The 23,380-nt window shown below is 43.1% G+C and overlaps 1 long non-coding RNA gene across 2 annotated transcripts in view; it reads right to left on the bottom strand.

The window, feature by feature from the left end:
- LOC139178966 (uncharacterized) overlaps positions 1 to 23,130 on the bottom strand; it is a 53,384-nt gene extending 30,254 nt beyond the window's left edge. For both annotated transcript variants that reach the window (XR_011563408.1, XR_011563409.1), the window contains exon 1: positions 196 to 23,130. This is a non-coding gene — a long non-coding RNA (uncharacterized lncRNA). The remainder of the gene's footprint in view (positions 1 to 195) is intronic.
- Positions 23,131 to 23,380: the final 250 nt, after the last annotated feature.

The following is a 23,380-nucleotide window of genomic DNA, read 5'->3' as shown; positions in this document are numbered from 1 at the left end:
CCTCCCTCAGCACGCCTGACGATTTCCAAAGTGCTTAGAGGATACCTGGGAATATATCGCAGGTGACCCCAGATGTACACTAAATGGTGGGCAACTCTCTTCATTTGGATTTTCAAATTAAGAGACACAGATATAACATTATTTTCCTGATCCAAACAGAGGGACTGAGAAAAAACAACAAAAAAGACAACTTACTCCTTCAATGATTAATATTTCTCCAAGCATCTGCATCTTTCTCCAGTGCTCTTTCAAACTCTCCTGTTTGTCATCAAGAAACAATGCTGATGGCCTGGTGTGGGTTCTGCAGAGAAGAAACCCCACAGATCCACATAATGTTTCCTAGAGCTCATGGCAAGGGCTCAGCTAAGAAATTACTGGGAGATGATCACCAAATGGCCAATTCACTGCCATTGTCAATGGACAGAGCAGCATGTCCCACTGCTTACATGCCAGTCCTAGAGCTTCGCTAAGATCAACACAGAGATTTAAGTCTCTTAATTACTAATCTTTACCAAATAGGAACTCTGTAGTAGGAACTCTGGAGTGGAGAAAGTAGGGAGATGCTGAGCTGAGTTTTCTTTAGGTAAGAACACATGCTTGTACTGGCCCATTTCCTTTTCCACATTCTCTCCCATTCTTCAGCTCCTGTCAAAAGGGGCCATCATCTTCCTCCACAGAGCTCAGTTATTTCACTGCTCAGGGGAGACCCTGAACACCAACAGCTCAAACAAACATCTCTTGTGTTTTGCGCAGTCTTTTCACCAAACACACTGTGATCAGTCTGGAGATAGTCACCTTGAATATCAGCTCTAGAAATGGGCACAGGAAAAGTGGGCCCTCATATTTTCAAGGAGAGAGATCAGGAAGTAGTATATTAGTGTTCAGGAAGGTAACCAAATTCTCTGATATACTCCTAGTAGGAAGTTGTCCTGATCAGAAGCTCTATATTCTTTGGTTTTATAATCATTTATCATGTATTCAGTGAGCATTTTATCAAGTGCATGATATATATAAGGGCTTCCCAGGTGACTCAGTGGTAAAAAATCTGCCTGCAATGTAGGAGCTGCAGGAGACGTGGATTCGATCCCTGGGTCAGGAAGATCTCCTGGAGGAGGGCATGGGAACCCACTTCAGTATTCTTGCCTGGAGACTCCCAAGGACAGAGGAGCCTGATGGACTACAGTCCATAGGTTTGCAAAGAGTTGGACACAACTGTAGCAACTTAGCATGCACGCATGCATGATACATACAAATACTGCCCTAGAAGCTGAAAATGCAATGGTAAAGGCCAAGAAGAACACATGAAGAAGTTCAGTTTCATGGAGAAACAGAGAAGCACTTACAGTATAGATTTATTACAGTTAAAGTAGTAACTCAAAGCACTGTGGGTTCACAGAGGCCAGACAGCTAGACCAGAAGGAAGGCACAGTCCAAGAAGACAAAGGAGGAGATGTCTGAACTGGGTTTGGAAGGCTCAGTGGGAGCACAAACTCTCATTTATTTTTAGGTAGTTGGTTACTACCCATCTTGCTCCAGAAAAAAACTTTAAAGGAAATTTCAAAGACATATACAATACCAAAAGATTACAAATGCAAAATAAGTTGTATTTTTTTTTAAGTTGGGTGGGAGAGAGTAAACAGAAAAGAGTAGGGAACCAGTGCGCCTAGAGATGGAAGTTGCTGCTGTTTAGTCACTAAGTCATGTCAGGCTCTTTTGTGATCCCACGGACTGTAGCCCACCAGGCTCCTCTGTCCATGGGGTTTCCCAGGCAAGAATACTGGAGTGGGTTGCCATTTCCTTCTCCATGGGATTTTCCCAAACCAGGGATCGAACTCACATCTCCTGCATTGCAGGCAGACTCTTTACTGCTGAGCCACCTGGGAAGCCCTGGGATGAAGTTAAATGCATGCTATTAGATGTCTTTGTGAGTATCTCATCTTTGTGAGATGAGGTGCAAGGCAAAGAGTCGGACACAACTGAGTGACTGAGCTTGAGCTTGAAAGCAATGTGGTTTGTGGAAGGGCTCACAACCTTTGAACAGCTGGGAAAGCAAGATGAGCACCCCTATAATAGAAGAGATGGGGGAGGTGATGCAAAAAGAGAGGGCAGGAATCAAAAAGATGAATTCCAAAGTGTATTTTAGATGGTTTGAACATTTGCCTAATATTCACCCAATGGAGATAACAGTCACATGTAGCCCATTCTACAATTCAGTAGTAGGGCATTTCAAACACCCAGTGCGTTGAAAATGATATCTCTGGTTACTGTGTGTTTTTTAATTCTTAATTATTTTGGTACATTGTGCAGCTGTTTCTTTTTACTATTTTTTTATGTTTAAAATATTTTAGATTTTATTTTTTCTGGGGCTATTTCTCAGTTCTCAAATTTTGAATTAGATTTTAATAGATGACTTCTTTTATGATCTTTTTTTTTTCCTTTATAACCTTAAACTCAAAGAATAGAGAAGTTAAGTTAGAGGCAACTGTGGTAAAATAATAAATATGATAATTGCTAACATTTACTGAGCACCTATTAGATGGCAGAGATTTCCTAAGAGCTTCACATTAATAATTAATCTTCACAATAACTCTATCAGGCAATGACTTTAATAGCACCATTTTATAGACAAGAAAACTAAAGCACAGAAAGGCCACCCTCTTCATTTTTCACCAAAATCATATCTGTACTGGAGGAATTTCACCATAAAAAGTTAGCATCCTGGTTCTCAATAAATACATGCTGAATGAATGAATGAATGTCACTGACATCTGACATCTTATTCTTAATAATAACAAATGATCATATTAATATTGTATTCCATTTGATTTCATAGAAAGAAAGACCACGCTAAGTCGTGTCCAACTCTTGCAATCCCACAAACTGTAGCCTGCCAGGCTCCTCTGTCCATGGGATTCTCCAGGCAAGAATACTGGAGTGGGTTGCCATTTCCTTCTCCAGGGAATCTTCCCAACTCAGGGATTGAACCCAGGTCTCCCGCATTGTAGGCAGATGCTTTACTGACTGAGCTATATCCTGTCCTGAAAAGGACCCCGTGAGGTAAGTGGGCAGAGGAAACTGAGGGAACATAAAGGAGACAAAATAAATAAACAGGACAGATCTTCTGATGCCACTCTGTGCTCTTCCTAACACCTAAATCATTTTTCCGAAAGATATTAACTCCTACTTCTGGTGTCTTTCTATTTTATCCTAACACCTTAATGGTTATTAAGTGGCCCCAACCAACACAAATGGTTTTCATCCCCTTTTTAACCAATACAGAGTGTTCAACCAGGTATTCTAACTTACAAAAATAATAACATTAACTTCCTTGACTACACAAACCCCCACCCAAAACATCTCCAGAAAAGGAATTATGAAATTATGCAAAGTTTGAAACTTAAAGACAAACCACTAGAGAAGTGTTTGATGATACTACCTCAATTCTCAATTATATTGCCACTATGATTACTGCCGTTATGATTAGCATTATGCCTACTGCTGCCATGTATATCTGGGAGTAGAAGTCGGAGCATCTACTCTGGAGAGAAAGTGGACAATATCTATCAAAATCACGACACGCATACCCACTGACCCAGCATGCCACATCTTAATTTATTCATAAAGAAGTTCTCTCACATGGGAGTAAAAATAGATGCAGATATCACTGCAGCACTGTTTTGAAGAGAAAGTGTTAGCAATAAACAAATAATAGAGGGTGGATTAAATTAACTATTATACATCCAAAAATTGGGTGGAGGGGTGAGGAAGGAAAAGAAAAAGGGATGGATCTAGATGGCAGAGTAAGAGGACATGGAGCTCACCTCTGCCCATGAACACATCAAAAATACATCTAGCTGTGGAATAATTTTCACTGCAAACTAACTTGAAACTGTCATAAAGATGCCTATACAACCAAGGTGATAAGAAAGATCCCTATGGAACCTGGGACGAAAGGAAGAGAAGAAATCAGGCTGGGACCTTTTCCCCAGGGAGGGGACTCAGAGGAAAAAAGGAGAATACAGGCGCACAGTTCAGCCCTGGGAAGTGAGCAGTTTGAGCCATATATTGGGTGCCCCAGTCCTGGGGCTTGACACAAGGAAGACGAGCCCCCCTGGCTGGCTGGACGGCTGCTAAGACTAACAGGAGGGCTGTGAGGAGCTTGGAATCCACTGGGGAGACATGCATGCACATGGCTTGCTCCCAAGACAGGACGTAGAGAGTAAAGTGAGGACTGCTCCAGTGGCCACCCGATTTCCATGACTGCTCTGTGCACACCCCAGTCTGAGCTGAGAGAACATGTTGGCCCCACTTCATATCACAGCTCCGCACTGGTCTGAGGGCTGTGACATCTGGGGAGATCACTCAGCCATGAGACACAGAGGTGATTCAAACCTGGGGCCGCATCCAAGGGAGCAGAGGCACCCATGGCTGGTGCTTAATCAGGCAGCACATCAGAAGCAGCCCCGATGCCTGACAGCATCCAGACTGCCACAGCCCAGGTCCTGATACATGCGGAAAGCACACACCAGCCCTGCCTGCCCTTTGGCATGGCTCTGTAACAGGGCAGTGGCAGTGAGGGTGGGGGCTGTGATCGGCTGTGAGACACGGAGGAGTCTCAGACCCGAGGCTGCTTCTGAGCCAGACAGGCAGGGCCATTGCTGGTGCTCACATAGCAGCACATCAGAGGTAGCACAAGTCTCTGCCATGAGCCGGGAGCTCCCATGGGCTCCTCTTCCTCCAGCATTGCTCCCCTCTGGGGCAAAGGGCCCAGAGCTTGCAGAAGGGAGAACATATATTTAAAAGGAACAGAGCCAGTTTGCATTCAAAATTCAGGACTTCCACTCCAGCAATGTGCCATCCAACCTCATCCCTGATAAGACAGAAGCTTTCAAAGAAGACATACAGATGGCTAACAGGTACATGGAGAGATGTCACTATTATTACTAATTATTAGAAAGGGCAAATATTACGAGCATGTGGAGAAAAGGAACCCTCATACAATGTTGATGGGAATGTAAATCGGTGTTGTCACTACAGAGAACAGTATGGAGGTTCTTCAGGAAATTAAAAATGACACTACCATATGATCCAATAATTCCACTCTTGGGTATTTATCTTTTTAAAAAATAAAGATATTAAATAAAAAGTGCTACACACAGCTCAATATTTGTGGCAGCATTATTTACAACAGTCAAGATATGGAAGCAACCTAAGTTTCTAGCAACAGATGAATGGATAAAAAAGATGTGGTATATACACATAGGGTTTCCCTGATAGCTCAGTTGATAAAGAATCGGCCTGCAATGCAGGAAACCCCAGTTCGATTCCTGGGTTGGGAAGATCTGCTAGAGAAGGGACAGGATACCCACTCCAGTATTCTTGGGCTTCCCTGTGGCTCAGCTGGTAAAGAATCCCCATGCAATGCAAGAGACCTGGGTTCAATCAGTGAGTTGGGAAGATCCCCTGGAGAAGGGAAAGGCTACCAACTCCAGTATTCTGGCCTAGAGAATTCAGTGGACTGTATAGTCCATGAGGTCACAAAGAGTCAGACATGGCTAAGTGACTTTCACTTTCACTATATATACATATACCATTGTATACATGGAATGGAATATTACTCAGCCACAAAAAAAAGAGTAAAAAGAATGAAATTCTGCCATTTGCAACCATGTGGATGGACATAGATAGTATTATGTTTAGTGAAATAAGTTAGACAGATAAAGACGAATACTGTATGTTTTCACATATATGTAGAATCTAAAACAAATACATATAACAAAACAGAAACAGACTCACAGATATAGAAAACAAACTAGTGGATACCAAGGACAAGAGAGGAGTGGGGAGGGTCAATATGGAGTATGGGTTTGAGATACAAACTATTATGCATAAAACAGATAAGCACTAAGGACATATTGTACAGCACAGAGACATATAGCCATTACTTTGCAACAACTTTAGAGTATAATCTATAAAAATACTGAATTACTATGCTGTATACCTGAAATCAATATAATAGTGTAAATCAACTATATTTCTATTTTTTAAAATAATCTAACAAAATCAAAAGAAAAGAAAAGGTTAAGGCAATTCTATATGTATTGTTAAAAGCTGCTTCCAAGACTAAAAATAAAAGCAACATGCAGAACCATAAGCACTGTATGTGACCAGTCTTTTGTTAAGTTAAAGAAGGAAGATGGGAGGATGAAGAAAAATATAGACGAGGAAGAGGAAAGAAAAGAGGAGAGATATATAAATGATTGTATATGAATAACAAACTCTAGGAGGATACATAAGAAATTAACAGCAGGGGCTGCCTTTGGGAAAGGGTATTGAGTGGTTAGACTCAGACTTATTTGTTATCCATTTGGGTTGTCCAGGAAGAAGTTGCCAAAATGAAATCAGAAGTATAAGAGATTTATTGGGGGAAAACATTTGTGAATTATGAAAGAATAAGCAGTTAGGAGTGGGCAGGGAGAGTCTCCAGACTGCATGCGATGTGGGCTTGACACCTGTGAAAGGAGAGAAGAAAACAGGAAGGATAGGGTAGGGGGAGCCCTGAATGCAGCTCTGAGAAAGTGGAGCCAGGCCAGTGGGGCCCTGCAGGGCAGCCAGTGTCTGCTGGAGGACTAAATCCATCAGGCACAGCCTGGCTCCAAACCCCTCTTCATGTTTCGTGCAGTCACCCTGAGGCTTCGCATGAACACAGGGACAGATCCTGAAATTGTGGCAGCTGCAGGCTGTGAGCTAACTACACTCCTCACAGCAGCTCTGAGAGGGAGCTCTGAGTGGCATGCTGCCATGGTTGCCAAAATACCCTCTTATAAACGCTTCTTTTCATCTTCCAGGCATATGATAATAATTGTATGTGGAATAATTTTGTAAGGCTGCTATTGAATAATGCTTAATGATGTGAAAAATTGTACATGTAATATTATCAAGCTGCAGAAATATTTTAAAATAATTTATATAGTGTAAGCTCAGTCTTTTCAAAAAACACATGCTATATATAAATGTATATATGATAATACATATCGATGCATAATCCCCAAAAGATTGAGTACGTGCATATTAACAGTGATTATAGCTAAATATTGAAAACAAGTTATCTTTATCTTTTTCTTTGTGCTCTCATCCACACAGATACACACATACATATGCATATATACCTTAATTTTATAGTAAAGATGTGCATTTGGAGGATTTGATTTGTTTTTAGTGAAACACCACCAAAGAGGGCAAAAATCATCTGGCTAACCCAAATGTGTTTCTTCCTCATTTTTTGATGACTCAGGGAACTCCAGAAGTAGGAACCAATTATGTCCTAAGGACAGGCTCTGTGTTCACTCCCTTTCTAGTTCACAGTGAATTAGACAGGCAAATCAATTAAGCAAAGACTGTGGTGCCCAGAGCTACAGACCCTACTCAAGTTGTTCTGTGTCTACACAAGGCTCACTTAATAACCGATGAACTTCACAGTACCAGATGGACGTGAACTTGTTTCTAAAGGCGGGGCAGAGAAGCACTGGAATGCAGAAAGAGGTTATGTTGATGGGCCTCCCTAGTACCATGTCCACAGCACTCCCCACAGTGTCTGCAGACATAGTTTATGTGTAATGTCAGCTCCAGTGGAACTTAGTCTATCACAGGAGAACTGTGGCTATGCACATCTTTTGCTGTTGGTTCATGTGTAAGTTCAAGACCAAGGAACTGGCTTTATCTGTTGGTTTGATCTCTGCATTGCCAAGCACAGTACTTTGTGATGATATTAATACAAATGTTGACACTTACTCAGCACTTTCAATCACCAAGCACCAGACTGTGCTAGGAATCAATATATAACATCTCATTTAACCTTCACAACAACCCAGGAAACATGAAGACTAACCCTCCCATTTACAGATAAGGCACCAGAGGCCAAGGAAGTTTAACTAAAACTTGCCTAAAACCACACAGCAAGGAAATGGTAAAGCTAGCATCACACCCATATTCTAAACTATGTTAGTACTTAATCAATGTTTGCAATTAAATACCCAAGTAATACAGCTTATTGGAAGGAGTAATGCTGAAGTTGAAGCTCCAATACTTTGGCCACCTGATGTGAAGAACTGACTCATTGGAAAAGACCCTGATGCTGGGAAAGATTGAAGGCAAGAAGAGAAGGGGATGACAGAGGATGAGATGCTTGGATGGCATCACCAACTCAATGGACATGAGTCTGAGTAAACTCCGGGAGTTGATGATGGACAGGGAGGCCTGGTGTGCTGCAGTCCATGGGGTCGCAAAGAGTCAGACACGACTGAGCGACTGAACTGAATTGAACTGAATATAGCTCATGAGTCAGCAGATGATGGCTGGTAAGCCAAATATGGCCTACTGCTATTTTTTTATGGCTCACAATCTAAGAATGGCTTTTACATTTTCAAATGACTGAGGAGAAATATTTTTTAAAGAAGATTAATATTTTGTGACACATGAGAATTATATGAAATTCAAATTTCAGTGCATTTTATTGGAACACAGCCTTACTCCCCATTTACTTAGTGTCTAATGGTGGGATGATGGTTTCACATGCTAACAGCCGAGCAGCTGTATAGCCTACAAAGCCTAAAATACTTACTATACGGCCTTTTACAGAAAACCTTGCAGACTGCACTGATGGAGGAAAGCTCAATGCCAGTGTTTTCTTCAGAATCACCCAGACAGCTTTTTTATAAGCTGGACTCAGAGGGCTCAGACCTGCCAAGTCAGACTCCTAAGGGTGCTGCTGCTAAGTCGCTTCAGTCGTGTCCGACTCTGTGCGACCCCATAGACGGCAGCCCACCAGGCTCCTCTGTCCCTGGGATTCTCCAAGCAAGAACACTGGAGTGGGTTGCCATTTCCTTCTCCAATGCAGGAAAGTGAAAAGTGAAAGTGAAGTCACTCAGTCCTGTCCAACTCTTAGCGACCCCATGGACTGTAGCCTACCAGGCTCCTCCATCCATGGGATTCTCCAGGCAAGAGTACTGGAGTGGGGTGCCATTGCCTTCTCCTCACTAAAGGTGAGGGCTATGAATTTATGTTTTTAAAATGGCTCCCAGGTGATCCAAATGGACAGCTAAGTTTGGAAACTACTGCCGGGAAGTACTTCGGCTGTGGGCAGTTACTCCTCAGGACCTTTCTGCTCCCACTTAGTAAAAAGCAGTGGGTAGAGCAAAGACCACCTCTTAGAGCTCCAGAACAAAGCACCCTCCTTCCCTGACTCCACAGAAGCCAGGCAAGGTGAAAGCCCTCTGAAATCAACAGGATTAAGGCAAGCCCCCTTTCTCTGCTTGCACATAGTTCATTAGTATCAACATTTCCAAAAGGGACAGAAATGGCTCTGTTGAAGGACCTACTTATCAAGTTCAAGAGTAATGTTTGCAACTTGCTTGTTGCAATCTGCTTGCAATGCAGGAGACTTGGGTTCGCCCCTGGATCAGGAAGATCCCTTGGAGCAGGGAATGGCAACCCGCTCCAGTATTCTTGCCTGGAGAATTCCATGGACAGAGAAGCCTGGCAGGCTACAGTCCATGGGATCGCAAAGAGTTGGACACGACTGTGAGACTAACTTTCACCAGCTTGTCGCTTTCTGCAGATAAGCTGCTTCCGTCTAGAACAGGGCAGCTGACAGACTGAAACAGCACTCAATCCTCTCCCACCATTAGAAGCAGCACAACACTTCTTCTGCTTCATGCCCATGACCTACTTCATGCCCAGCATCTTTGAATGAAGATTCCAGTGCCTGCTCCTCTCATGACTAGGAGCTTCCACATCTAACCCCACACTGAAAGTAAGCCCTTGTTACTAAATCCAAGAGCTGCTTTCTAGCCTTCACCATCCTCTGGAATTCCTTGCATCCAGCCTCCTTCCTAACTCTGAGCATCCTCTCTCTCCCAGGGTTTCTGCCCACTTAGCTCTGGGTTTTCCTCTCACCCCTCTTCCTACCCATCATGTCTGCTCAGCCTCCTCTGAAGGTCCTCACCCTGGGTTTAAATAATGCCCCCCAGGTCCCACAATGGAAACTTTCCCAGTAGACTTTCTGGACGATCTCTGACTTCGACTCTCACCTGAAGTTTTTTAAATCTTTTTCTCTAGCCCCTGTTTTACTCCTGAGTGGCAGCGGCTGCGGGGCAGGGGTAGGGAGTAGGGGCCTGGGGTTCAAAAGCCAGGACAGTCCTATTCTGCTACTTACTCACTGCAAACAAGCAAGTAACTTAACCTCCGTGTCTCTGTTTCCTCCTCTGTAAGATTAGAATAAGCAATAGTTTGCACATCATTCCCAATTGCTGTGGGAACCATGTGAGTTTTGCAAGGGCTCTCAATGATGGGTGATTTTATACCTACCTCTCATGGGACACCTGGCAATGTCTGGAGACATTTCTGGTTTTAACAAGCGGGTGGGTGCTACCGACATTCAGTAGGTGGAGTCCAGGGAGGTTACCAGACACCCTACAAGACACAAGACGGTCCCCATGATCATGAGTTGTCTGGCTCAAAATATTAATTGTGCTGGGAATGAGAAAGCCCAGTTTACAGATAGAGATTTCTTTAGAAAATGACCTGGAACCATGGACACATTAGTCATCACTGTTGTTATATCAGGCTGTAGCAGCCAACTCGAGTTGCGTGTTCAAGGGCAACTCAAACTCAGCGTGGACAAAACTGAACTCGCTGTTCTCCCCACTGGGGGCACCAGCTGCTGGGCCCCCTTCTCTGCACGTGACACGACCCACCCACCCAGGTGGGAATCATCCTTAATCCTTTCTTCTCTCTTGCCTGATCTTAACTGGCCACGAGGTTCTACAGACCTTGCCAGTGCATGTGGCTGTGGACCTGTACGTGGCACAAAGGTAGGGGTGAGACCCAGAACACTTTCTACTACCCAAGCTGTAACTACTGACTCAGCCATGCCCCTGGAGGCAAGGGACCCATTTTATAAAGCCATAGAGGTGTGCCTTGAAGTCTGGTATCTTCAGCACCGCACACAAGCCTTTGACAGTGTGGCCTCGGCACCTCTGCAGGCTCATCTGTAGCCACCCATAGCTCCTCTGAGCTCCAGTCAAACTGGCCCCTGATTCTTTCACATGTGCCATGCTTCCCCTGTGTCCAAGCCTCTGTGCACAGTGTAGCTCAGTCATCTCAAGTGTCTAGGCTGGTGTCCTGCCTCTAGGAGTTGCTCAATAAATAGTTTGGAGATGAATAAATGTACATACCTGAATGTATTCTTCTTATGATCTTGCTTCCCTGGTGGCTCAGAGGGTAAAGCATCTGCCTACAATGTCGGAGACCCAGGTTCGATCCCTGGATCAGGAAGATCCCCTGGAGAAGGAAATAACCCACTCCAGTACTCTTGCCTGGAAAATCCCATGGACTAAGAAGCCTGGTAGGCTACAGCCCATGGGGTTGCAAAGAGTCGGACATGACTGACCGACTTCACTTCACTTATGATCTTGATAATAGTAGTAAAATAATAATGGCAGCAACAGATATTGGATTCTTACTTTTCCAGATACTGTGTTAAGTGTTTTTCATCTGTTTACTCATTTAGTCATCATCACATTACATGCACTGTTTTTTACAAATTGCGGCATAGACATATTAGTTACTTGCCTGCATTAAAACAGCTAGTGAAGCCATACAAAAGCCTCTGTGCCCTTGTCCTTTGAAGTAAAAACTTTCTGCTTGAGACTCCCAGGCACCCCTTGAGTCTCAAAAGGCTGGCTCAGGAGTTATTGATTAGGAAATGGGATGATGTAAAAACAAAGTATAACTGTTGGACTGGGAAACTGATAACAATTTACACTATAAATCTGACACTTAGCAGAGTCACCAAATGCACAGATATAGATAACGGCCTGACACACATCCCTAAGTTGTTTTATAGGAAGCGAACCCCCTCCAGGTGAAAACTGCTGACCTTAGAGACTGGTTGAAACCAGAAGGTTGATGATGCTTAAAACTTTACCTTGATTTCAACCAATCTGAGAAATGTCCATGAGCTGATACTGTACCCTGCAGCCCCCTGCCTCACAGTGTCTTTAAAACCCCTTCCCTGAAAGCAGGGAATTTGGGTCCTTTGAGCATGAGCTGCCTGTTCTCCTTGCTTGGTGCTCTGCAATAAATGCTATACTTGCCTTCACCACAACCTGGTGTGAGTAGATTGGCTTTACTGCATGCAGACGAGCAGACTCAAGTTAGGTTCAATAGCACTAGTAAGCAGAGAAGCAGAACATAAATTCTCCAGGTTCATCCCTCTCAGAGCCACTCTTTTAATCAATGTACTAATGTATTATATTGCCTCTCATGAATGGCAGAAATTCTGGAAAATTAGAAATCTGTGGATTTGAGAGTAACAAGAGACCAATATTCCAGTCCAAGTGTAGGCCCAGTTTCCTGGGTGTTTGGGGCAAATCATTTTAAATCAGTGCACTTTGTACAAGTAGAGAAGAAAATAAGAAGGCTCCTTATTTCCTCTCAGAAAGAATTTAAGCTTTCCTTCACATGCTCAGTCATCCTGGCCGTGCACAACGGATGTGGACAGCTGTGGAGCTATGGCTGGCAGATGAGAGGACTGAAAAATGTAGCAAAACATCAAGAGCGTGGTCTTCTCCCAAAAAAGGGACAGCATCATCACTGTAAGTATAAGCAACCTTCAGACTGGACAAGGGCCAACTAAACACCATGTATCTAGAGGAAATGTCATCTAAAACCTGGGGAACTGGAATCCAATGCCACCATCTTACTTCAAAAGAAGAGGATGTTTAAATACAAAACTCCAAGGGTGGAATGAATAACTCAAGTTAAACCTTCCCGCATGGGAGTTGGGAGAAGGCCAGAAAGGAAAAGAAACAGCCGAAAATGATAAACTGTGCTCACTTTGCAGTTTTGCGTAGGGCCTTTAAGGCAGAAACAATCTGTATGCCTCTGAGAAAGGGACTGGGACAGGGAGCAGAGGGTAAGGAGTGAAACCCAGTCTCATAGATAACCTGGTGGGGCTCCAGCCCTGTGTCTGGGAAGCAAGCTAACAGTATACATCTATTTATTTCCTTCCTAAATCCATCAGCAGTACAAGATCCATTCTGACTTGTGCTTTTTAACTGGGATGATGATTAATTTCTGCTGATTGGTTACCCATCTTCTCTTGCCCTTGTCTCAACAGCCAAGGGAAATAAGGGACAGCATTGTGCCAGGCCCTGTGCCCTTGTGTATACTGGTCCGCTGGCCCTGCAAACTCCATCTGTGGCTTCCTGGTGAAACAGATATGAAAGCTACATGCAACTTTAAGACCAGGGATGGAACAGAAACTAATCAAACTCATCCATCTTGGAAAATTGCCTGGGAGTTATCACTCCTATCTTCCTCCACCCCAAGTTTTTTCCTTCTTCTGCAGTGGCCCCACAAATGAATAACATGAGACTTATACTTAAGCACCTGTGGTGACTGGGTGAACTGTTAATTATGAAATTTGGATATACCATCTGGGTTAACATTTGGCTGAGGACAGCTGAAGCTCTCAGTGCTTCTGAGAAAAACTATGAATATTTTTTCTATTAATTATCATACTATTTTCCCCAGCTGGTATTGCCTTGTCTCTCCTCTCTGCCTTTCAAATCCTAGCACTCTTCCAAGGTCCCGCCAAGTTCCTCCTTCTCCAGTATGTTTGCTCTGACTTTCCAGCCTACATTATGAATCCCAGTCGCATTTACAGTTTGTTTCTAAGAGTTTACCTCTTAATTGTCTTTTAATTGTTTCACGTGTATTAGTTCAGGCTCCTGAATGAGGGGCCATGTAGTACCTTATATTCCTTTTCCTTGCTCACTATGAATAAACACTCCTCTGGCATGAATTTCACATATATTTCAAGACATTAACACCACTGTGTGATGGATCTCTTGAAGGCAAAACTGGAACCTTTTACTCTTTGCAAGTGTCCCTATACCAATCATCTTGTCTGACCCTCTCCAGCAGGCATTCAACCATTTGAAAAATAATAAATAAATAAATGCTCCAAAGACTTAGGTTGTGTTTTTCAGCTGGATTATGCAATGCTACATCTAAAAGGACCTTTAAAATCATCTAGTCGAAAAAAATTTTTATTATTATTTTTACAGGAAGAGAGACTGGGGACCAAGGAGGCCAAGTAGTTTTCCAGGAGCAAGCAGCCAGTGAGTAGTAGTACAAAGACCAGGAGTTGCTGTGTGGGGCCAAGAAATAAGGGCTTCCTTTTCTCTGTTCTGTGCTCTATCCGAGGAAGCACCCACACCTCTGTTCTACTGCGACACTTGGGCATGTCGTTCTGGGCTTCCTGATCCCCAAGGGATCTGTCCCTTGACCAGCTAATCACAATTACACACACAGACTTAACCACAGGTTATTGGATCTTTGAATTATGATTATGATTTTCCTCCAGAATCTAGAGGCAGAATATCTACCTAAGACCCAAGGGCATCCTTTCAGAAATTACCCAAAAGTTGGGCTTGGTTGTATATTTGTTTCTACCAAACTGTAATTGTTCCTTTGGTCTTTGATTTTTCTCAGACATCATTATGCAGTTACCATTACACTTTTAGCCTGAAGAGCTGGCCACACAACTCTCCTCAGAACAGCTGCCAAGTTTGTCAGTGGTGCTATTTCCTCGGCTGAGGCGAGCAGGGTAACATTTCTCTCTTTCAGGAACTAGTATTGCTCTTTTTTTTTTTTTAAAGCTTGAGGTAAAATGCTTTCCTCATATTTAAATGAACGCTGAAACCTTCCCCCTTCAGCCAGAATGCTGTCCCATTTGCAGGACCGGCCATTTCCATCAGAGTTCCAGGTACCAGAATCCAGGAGGTTAACTGAGTGCTGCCTTGTGTGGACGCCCAGCGAGGTCACTCAGACAGGACAAATATCTGGTGGGGCCGTGACTTAACCCCTTGCTTTCTGATGCTCCGCTTCCAGGTGCTTTGGGGCTTTAACCTAAGTGGTGCATTAACTGCAAAAACTGGTCTCAAAGGATATTGCTTGACTTTGAGTCTTTTCATCAGCTCTGAGTCAAACAGGAGTGACTGGAGGTGTTCTCAAGAAAGAGGCAACAACCCTAAGTACCTCCACAAACCTCTCTAATGATCTAAGCCTTCCGAAAGGACTGGTTCTTGGCAAAGTTGCATTGTTTGCCTCTCCATGATAGGCATCCCCCTACTCTGGGGGCTCCCTCCACTTGGGGCACCCAGAGCAGTGGCCTCAAGAATGTCCGTGGTTCCTCAGCGTGCTGTTTCCCATAGTGCTCTCCACTGAGAAGCGCCAGAACGCTGAACTTGGCTGCCCCTTCCTCACGCCCTAAACCCAATGTTGTCTGTCATCCCCCAAGGGCTCTAATTTCTGATAAAACTAACCACACACATTATGTAATTTACTTAGCCTCTCTGGACCTCACATTCATCATTTATAAAATGAAGAAAGTGAGCTAAATTCTCCCAAAGACGCTGTCTGCTCTAATATCGAGTCTCCCATTGAACTGTGGTAAGAGTTGGGCTGGGTGTTGGGGGCTGGTTAATATAACCCCTACACAATTGAATTTTAAGAGCCTTCTTAGGAACAATGTCTTTCTGTGACTTCGATGAGGGCAGTTTCAGGCTCTGTGGCAGATCAATGACAGAGATATTTCTGACCACCATTTTCAGAGACACCATGAAGAGACAGAAAGTACCCAGATCCGATGTCTCAAAAACCTGAATTTGAATGCAACCCAACCACGTGTAAGTAGAGTAACCTTAAGCAATTTGCTTCAGCTCATTGAAAGTCAATTTGCTTAACTGTAAAATATCTTAATACTTTTCTTAGAGAAGGGTTATTATTTCTGCTGTTGTAATGAAAAATAAAATAAGAAAACATATGAAGTACCTAAACAGTATCTGGCATATAAAACATGTTCAGCAAACATTAATCCCTTTTTTCCTTCTTGCTCTACCCAAATTTACCCTTCATGTGTAAAAACTCCAAATTAATCCAAATCCACAATGTGAACCTTTTCATTTTCTAGGATGAGACATAAATTATTAATGCAGCACAAATAGTGCCACCACTACTGAAAGAAAGCTAACTGAAGCTGACTTGTCAGGGACACATAAGTCAATCCTTCTACACCTACTTGTCTTTCATTATTTCAAGGGTCTGGTTCCACGTATCCATCTCTTTGGGAGGTCAAATTAGCTAGCCGGACCCACAAACGTGCTCAATCTGAACTATCTAAACATGAAACTAAAAAATGTCCTCTTCCTTAATTCTAATAGGAAAAAAAAACAAAGCAAGGTTTCTTAAACAAGGATAGAGTCTGCCTCCCCCAGCTAGCATCCAACCAAGGCCTAGAAGATAAATATTGCCTCATATTTCCAGGAAAAAGTCCAAAGCCACCTCTCTCCTCCTTCCCCTGTAGGCATTTCCTTTTCTCATTATCTTTCTTACAGGGAAATTGGAGTGCACAGCCCCGTGAGTCACTGCTTGATCAAACATGGCTCCAGCTGCGAGAAGATACTTAGCAAGGACATGGTTGAACTGCATTGGCCTCAGAGGCCAAGACACCTTTGGAACTAGGGTTACAGGCCTTCAAGCCTGGAGTGCTAAACTGGGAGAAATGAGCACTAGGACACCCTGTCATCACAACAGAGGAGGCAGCTGCCAGAAATCAGAAATAGGGACGTGCCATTCTGATGCGTGCAGAGGCCAAGGTGCCTGTACACCAGAACCTGGCCGTGGAAGCAGATCATGCTCTCTTATACTCCCCGCCCCTAGCCACCCCAGAGCCTCCTTTCACACTGATCTCTCCATCCATCTCTAAACTTTAATTCCTTAACACTCCCCAAGGTAGATGGGAGGGGGAGAAAAAAACTTGAACATCTCAACCAATTTATCATCCATCTCAACCAAAGATGAATGAATAACCTTTATTAACCTAACTAGTGGAATTTAAGACAGTGGGACAAAATGAAAATTTAATGAGGAATAATATATTCTGAGAAAATGGTCTGTTAATGGCCTTTGTCCCCCTGTGTCAACAGCCAGATTCACCTATGTAGTCTCAGAGCCAGAACTGTCTGAAATGCTCTGGGGGCAAAAGATGAAGAGTAGGTGGGTTGCAGTTAGAGGAATTCTGGTCTCAAGTGGCAGTAGGGTCATTCTGAAGATCTACACGATACAATCAACTTTAGAAGATACTATTTTGTTAGGACAGCGTGAAGTATGGGCCACAAGTTTGTCAGAAAAGAAGTTCGAACATTTCTAAGAGTTAAATACTCTAGAAAGACTGGCTGCATCAAACTTCATGTGGGCACATGACCTAAGTTTTTCCATGAGTGGTGATCTCTAAACCTTATATTAACCAAATACTCAGACCTTCTAGTAGGAGATTTAGAAAGTAAGGAACTATATCAGAAATAAAACCAGTGTAGGCTAAAACTTGTGTCTGTGTGTATATGTGTGTGTATTTATATATGTTTACATATGTGTGCATATGTGGCATATATGCACACATATACATGTTTCTGTGTGCATATGTGGCATATATAGAGAGAGGTAGATAAACAGATCTAGATATAGATAGATATGTGACACTACTGACCAAAAAAATCAATAACAACTTGTAAACAGAATTTCTGACACTGAAGTAATTCTCCCTGAGCTAGGATTAAACCCTACTTACCACCACTGTCAGCCTTGCAGTTCCAAAGCACTGTTATCCATTTCTTCTTTCTTATAAAGAGAGAATCTGAAGCCTTGCGTTTACATTCCCATACAGCTCTGATTCACTGTTCTCTCAAGCTGTTCAGAATAATTTGATATTTAGAATACACATGATATAGTTGCCTTTTCACCCTTTCCCCAAAGGTATTCACACTTCGGCAGGTGACAGCCAAGATTTTGTTTGTTTTGTTTTGTTTTGTTTTTTCAAGTTGGTGGACTGAGTGCAAGTAAAATAGAGATATTTGTCTCCTCTCCTTCAGGGTTGCAGTTAAATAGCTAAATTGATGATAAAAGATAAACGTTTCCTTTAAAAGAGAATCATCCCTAACAGTGGAGTAGGGATAAAAGTGAGATGGGGGCAGAGAGAGAAACTCCACAAATTCCTTGAAGATGAACAGAATATGGAAGCATGTTTTGCACAAAAACAGGTGAAAGCCATGGCCTAGAAAACCTGCAAAAAGAGGCTGTAGAGAAGTGATCCCTTCAGAGTTTCAGGAAACATTATTTAATATTTAGAATGTATTATTCTCTATTTCTTCAAACTATCAATCAAATGTAATATTAAAATAAAGACTTTTCAATAACAACAACAAAAAAACCATTACCTCCTGCATATCCTTTTTGAGGAAGTAATTTGAAGACCCATCACAACAATGTGTGAAATCCAAGAAAGAAAACGCCTTGAGCTACAGCAATCTCTGGGAATGACTTAAAAGTCCAATAAAAATGAACCAGAGGTTGACAGCAGCGTAGCCAACGCATAAAGCAATTGCTCCAAATTAGAACAGATATTCTATGGGCTCCACAGCTAACTTTTCAAGCAAGAGAAAGGAATGGACCCCATTCTATAGATGGAATGAGCAAGACACTGCAAGGTCATAACAAGATGGTGCAGGAAGCCACATTTTTTCTTCTAGTAATCAGAAATCTCAGGAAAATAAATTTATTCAAAAAGCTATAGTCTAAATAGGAAACAAACTAAAATGTGACATGATCGGAGAAGTTAAAGGGATGTAAGTAAGAGAGATTCATTTGACCTAACACTAGAACCCTGATCAGTCCAGGAGCATAAAGGGGGGAAGGGAGCCATGGCATTTCTTTAATGTACAGTGAACAGTGTTTACACAAGCACGATGATGTAAATGCTTTCTTCATGGACTTCAGCTTTGAGAACTGCGTGTGAGTTGCTCAGTCGTGTCTGACCCTTTGCGACCCTATGGGCTGTATCCTACTCCTCTGTCCATAGAATTCTCCAGGCAAGAATACTACAGTGGGTAGCCATTCCCTTCTCCAGGGGATCTTCCAGACCCAGGGGTCAAACTCGGGTCTCCTACATTGCAAGCAGATTCTTTACCATCTGAGCCACCAGGGAATCCCACTGAAAAAAAAAATCTTTTTATGTAGAATGGGCCTTCTGAGCAACTGTCTCTCAATAAAGGGATATTTTCCCCTGGATCACCAGACTTTTTCCTAATTAGTTGCCATCTTTGGATCTTAAATGAAAAGCAAAGAGAAGCAACTTTTGGTATTTTTAGTGCAGTAGTTTGAATTTAGGTATAAAATGCAATTTAGTGTTACTATTTGAAAGAATGGCTAAGTTACTTGTGAGTGGACACCTTAGCCAGTGAAAGAGCATCACCTCCATGAGACTCCCAAATGGTCCCAAAAAGCTGAGAGCCTTTGTCCTCTCTTTCGGGTGGCATGATGTTACAGCCCAAGCCCTCCATGCCAGTGTAGATATACCTCTTGGATTTGGCTGGCAGAACTGCAGTAATCACATTCTCGGTGGTCCCAACAGCTCCAGGAACAACCCCCAGCCAACCCTTCTCCAGAATGTGCCAGGCTCTTACTCGACTAATACTAAGAGAAAGCTCCCCTTCCTTCTCCCTGGCTCCAAGGGCAACACCAGTGGCACAGTGGGTGAGTCCAGGTGGCACTAGGGGTAAATAATCCTCCTGCGAATGCAAGTTAGACCTAAGAAATGCGGGTTCGATCGCTGAGTTGGGAAGATCCGCTGGAGGAGCATGTGACAACCCACTCCAGTCCCTATGATACATTTCTGCTGTAACAGTTTATTATTTTATAAAGATGAATCTAAATTCCACTCCTGGAATTTGAAAATTAGTTTTTAACTTGACTAACAGAGCTTGGAAGAATTAATTATGACGACTCAGTAGAAGGTAAATGCTATCACCCTAACCCAAGGATATTTAAACAATTGTTGGCAGAGTTTTGTGAGGGCTGGGGGAAACATGAGAGGTCAGGTGGGTGGCAAAGCCACTGATACCCTCCTGTGACCAGTGGAGGGTCAAGACTCTCTCTGATCTACACATGACAGGCTGTTTGCCAACACATACTTGGAAGGGAGCACCTACCCCAGTGAACACGATGGCATGCCAGGGACAGAGGGAGGTCAGGGGGACGAGAAGTCTTTCGTGGCTGAAACAGCAAATGCCTTACTTCTGGAGATGACTCAGTTCAGTCCCAACTCTATGATTTACTGGATGTGTGACTTGCATAGTAGCTTTAGCTTTCTGAGCCTCCTTTTCCTCTTCTATGAAATGGCATACCAAGTTCCTGGCATTTCTTTAGAAGACTCTCATACATGTTGGGCTTCCCAGGTAGCTCAGTGGTAAAGAATCCACCTGCCAATGCAGAAGCCGTAGGAAATGCAAGTTCGATCCCTGGGTCGAGAGGATCCCCTGGAGTGGGAAATGGCTACCAACTCCAGTATTCTTGCCAGATAATCCCATGGGCAGAGGAGCCTGGCGGGCTACAGTCCATAGGGTCGCAAAGAGTCAGACACGACTTAGCACCTGAACACAAGCACAAGCTCATGTGTTAGCTGCTTTTCATCACTGCAGATATTTCATACATCACACCTTTGCCTCAAAACCCATGCTGAAGAACAGAAGAAATACTTTATAAACCTTCTTACTAGTTCTACCAGAGAATAGCATATGGGGTGCCAGGCCAGTGACTTCCCCTTTCAGCAGTCACCTCACATTTCCCTCCTAACAAGGCCTTCTGAGGGCCTTCTGGACATGCACAGGATAAAGTGAGCCCATCACATTGGAAATTGTGCAGTCCAGTAAGATATCAGGTGACCTTGTCAAAGTTAGGTCCCCTGGCCTGAGTCAACCCTGCCTCTCCATCACTTTGCTCATGGCCCCCTGCCCTGCTTGAGCTCTGGAGTTGGCTGTGGCAGGAGCAGCATTTTGTCAGTTTCTATAAAGCACTGGAGCCCAGGGCCTTTCAGACACTCCCTCCTCTTCGGACTTAGAAGCCCCACCTTCAAACATGTTTCCCATCGTGTCTGCTGCTGCTGCTGCTGCTGCTGCGTCACTTCGTGTCTGACTCTGTGCGACCCCATAGATGGCAGCCCACCAGGATCCCCAGTCCCTGGGATTCTCCAGGCAAGAACACTGGAGTGGGTTGCCATTTCCTTCTCCAATGCATGAAAGCGAAAAGTGAAGGTGAAGTCGCTCAGTCATGTCCGACTCTGTGCGACTCCATGGACTGCAGCCCACCAGGCTCCTGTGTCCATAAGATTTTCCAGGCAAGAGTATCATGTCTACCTTATTACAATTAGGTTGAAAGAATTTTCCACTGGTCAGTCTCCTCCTCTGCCAGTGCAGTTTTTAGTAAAAATTAGGGTTTTTTTTTTCCTTTACTGAAGGTCTCTTAAACTCATCCTTTTATTTTTGTTTCTTTTTCTTTAAATGTCACAGCCAAGAAGCACTTCCTGGTAGTTTATCATGGATAACTCAGATCATCGGTCCATTTAACGTCATTTCACTTTACTATCTGTACCAGTTAACAAGGTTCAGTGAGAACACACTACAGCAGTGACTACCAGGCCAGCTGGCTGCATGCTCCTGCCAGCCAGATAGCACGTGGGGGGTGTAACGAGCAATAGTGCTCTTCCCTATGAGCAAGTCTAACCTCCCAGAAACAGCAAACAGGTTTCAGCCATAAAGCTGAGATCTGAAAATAAATTAACCATGTTCGCTTATGTAAACAATCCAAAGATTCCAGGGTCCCACCATGTGGGGTACAAAATCAAGTCACATGAACATATCTAGTTTGTCTTAATTAAACCTACACAACAGTAGATGACAGCCCTGGTGCTTAACCAGACCCTCAGTGCTCACCTGGAGAAGGCAATGGCACCCCACTCCAGTACTCTTGTCTGGAAAATCCCATGGACGGAGGAAGTAGGCTGCAGTCCATGAGTTCGCTAAGAGTTGGACACAACTGAGAGACTTCACTTTCACTTTTCACTTTCATGCATTGGAGAAGGAAATGGCAACCCACTCCAGTGTTCTTGCCTGGAGAATCCCAGGGACAGAGGAACCTGGTGGGAGGCCATCTATGGGGTCACACAGAGTCAGACACGACTGAAGCGACTTAGCAGCAGCAGCAGCAGCAGCGCTCACCTGTTACTACTTGAAGAGAAACAGCTTTCTGCTCATCAGTACCCACTTCACAACTATTTTCCTCATGGATAATTGGTAGAATTCAGGGTAATAATTACTTTACTTGTTATATGAGTATCATATAAATAAAGGGGGCAAGGGAGGCAGTCATGCTACCTGAGGAGCAAGGGAGGCACATTCGGGTGGCAGTCATACCCTGCACTGAGACTGGCTTCTCTCATCTCACTCTGCTCTGCATCCTGTTGCTGAGTCTAGCTTGGTATACTGTGTTTTGAATCCTTTCTGGGACGTCTGTATGTCTTTGGACTGCATCACTGATCCCATCCATGGTCTTAACAGGACACTTCTCAGCACCACAGGTCTGACAGAGCACATGAAACCTAGGTGAGGGTTAGGTCACTCACATCCGAGTCCCTTTTGACTCAGGAGGGACACCCTGCTACATGAATAGAGATGCACCAGAGTTATGTAAGTCGTCTTTTATGTCAAGGGCTGGACACATGATCAAAGCCAAGCCAATTAGATACTTCACTCTCAAAACAGGACTTTGATCTTAAGCAGCATGAAGCAAGAACATAAGAAAATGGTCAATGTTCATCTCTTTCGCTTCAGTTCCCAGAAAAGACTGCCTAGCGCTTCCTGCCATGGCTACCCTGATTATTGACTTTTATTCAAGCTTGCTTCTCCAACCTTCTAGCAATTTTCTGAGTTACCAATGTTCTTTGAATAAGTTCCTTTTTATGCTTAAATTAGCTAAACTAAGTTCCTCTTGCTAACCAATGACAAATCTTAACTGATACAATATGTATGAATTAAAGTCTTTCTGAAAAGCACTAAAAAAACCCCAAAACTTGAAATACTAGAAAGCCATATTTTGTTTCTTGGGTCAGGAAAGTCAGTAATATAAAAATATAATTTCTCCTTAAATTAATTATTACATCCAATGTAATTCATGTTAAAAATCAAAAGGGGAATTAATCTTGATCCTTGATAAAATAGTTAAATTTTTCATCTGGAAAGATAAACATGTTATTACAGCAAAGAAAATTCTCAGATACAAAATTAATAAAAAACTACTTCTATCAGATGTTAAATTGTATAGAAGTTGAATGGTTAACTTCTATAGGATGTTAAATTGTAAGAAAATAAGCATTGCTAAAACAGCATGCTGGTGGGGCAGAAATAGAATAAAGATAACAGAATAA

The sequence above is a fragment of the Bos indicus genome, chromosome 23 (genome assembly GCF_029378745.1).
Source record: "Bos indicus isolate NIAB-ARS_2022 breed Sahiwal x Tharparkar chromosome 23, NIAB-ARS_B.indTharparkar_mat_pri_1.0, whole genome shotgun sequence".
NCBI classification, from domain to species: Eukaryota; Metazoa; Chordata; class Mammalia; order Artiodactyla; family Bovidae; genus Bos; species Bos indicus.
The sequence above is the reverse complement of the archived record's forward strand: the minus strand, read 5'-3'. Positions and strand labels throughout refer to the sequence as shown.